Here is a 1,985-nt window from a genome sequence, read left to right on the forward strand (position 1 = left end):
CGCACCCTTTTCCCCACTGCGGTCCGGGAAAAGTCCTGCCCTGGCACGCACAACAACTGGCTAATAGCCTCCTCATCAAAGCTTGAGGCCTGACTCCTCCTTTGGCTATACTCGCACTGTTGGCCTTCCTCCAAGATTAGTGAATGCCCCAGAAACTAGCTGATGGCATCTCCGTCTAAGGGAATCCACTGGCCCCTCACCCAAGAGTGCATGCCTCGGACCCCCTCTTTCGTAGGCCAGGCATTAGCATAAAACTCCATGACTATTTCAGGATCAAACTTACCCATGGGTGATACAAGCGGAGCCCAATGCCTCCGGGCTATCTCCTCTTGGAACTCAGCAAACTCTCTGTTCCTCAGTTGGACTCATCTCTCTCTGAGGAATGACCAACCTTTAATGGTTTCAAATCGCTGCTGGTGTTCCGCGCTCCGGAACCTGTGTGTATCGAAGTCCACATTGGCCTATGGGGCCGCACTATAACCCTCTCCAGTTGTGTCTTTCCAGGACCTCTTGGCAGAGAGCTTTCTCGGAGCCATCTCCTGTGAGGACACATTTGTAAAGTTAGTTTACAAGAAATAACAACCTATCACAACAAAAGCCAAATCAAACAAAAATGGCGTACACTTCTTTCCAACAAAACGCAAATGTCAAGGTGAATTTAGAGAAAAAAACTTACACATCGATGCGTGGGTTTCTCTAGGACATACATATATTTATGCACACATATTTTCCCTTGGTGGAAAAAACACTTTATGAGATACACCTTCTTCCATTTGCAAAGAATTTTCTTATGTTACCTACTAAGCTATCCACATACATGCACATTTGCAAGGCACTTTGCCTACCTATCTAAACATACATACATATTTGCAAGGCATTTTTGCTACCTATCTAAACATACATGCATATTGGTAAGGCATTTTTGCTACCTATCTCAACATACATACTGATCGAGGCCGTACCCGAATCAAATTTACATGAAAATGCAGTAACTAGGAAGTGATCCTAGGTCGTTTCCCAACGAGCAGTGACACACCAATTGTTCATAATATACTTGCAGTAACAGTAACGATGGGGGGGGGGGGTTGTTTGTTTTGTGATTAAAGAGCAGAACAAGTAAACTGGAATACGAAATTACTAATATTAAAAATGGGTTGTTTCCTTTGATTCAGAAGCCATTCTCTTATCCTGGGTTATGGAGAATTCGTCCCTAACAGTCAACCACTTAATCCAACCCTATTTCAATTTACTAAGCGAAAATCAAATTAGGGTTGCCAATACGTGATTAGGCACCACATACACCAGTTAGCCCTTCGTCCATTAAGCATGAACGCAAGTTAGGCTCAGAGGCAATTAATCGAACACGAAGCGTGCACTGATTAATATTCACGAATTTGGGATAACTGGTGAAGGGAAAACTGCTAGGAAACCACATTACAAGCGAAACCTCAAAGAGAGTTGGGCTTCGTCCTCAAAAGGAAACAACACCAGAAAATCTAGCCTTCCATGGATTCAAACAGAAAACGCAAATGAAACATGAAGCAGAACGTAAATGAACAGAAACGTAAATGAAAGTAGAAGAAGAAGCAAGAATGAACTCGTAATTAGAAGCAGAAAACGGAAATTTGCATTAAGAACGAAAACCATAACAAGGGAATAGAAAAACGTGAAAACCTAAAACCAAAGCTCTGAATAATGAAAATAGCATAACAGAATGCCCTGCACGAATCCCAAGGAAGCTATTTAAAAAGAGTCACTCAAAGTCACTGGGCCCTATTACAATACTCTGGCCCAAAACGAAATAAACACTGAACAACATAAAATAAAATTGCGAAATTTCCTAATTAGAAATTAACTAAGGTAAGCGCTGCTTTATTTGCCCTCTTCAAGTCCACAACCAAAATCCGGATTAAGCCCAATGTTTCATTAATTCCTGAAATTAGATTAAAAACATCAAATTAGCTAAATGAGCCCAAATAATAAAA

This window comes from Glycine max, chromosome 8 (genome assembly GCF_000004515.6).
Source record: "Glycine max cultivar Williams 82 chromosome 8, Glycine_max_v4.0, whole genome shotgun sequence".
NCBI classification, from domain to species: Eukaryota; Viridiplantae; Streptophyta; class Magnoliopsida; order Fabales; family Fabaceae; genus Glycine; species Glycine max.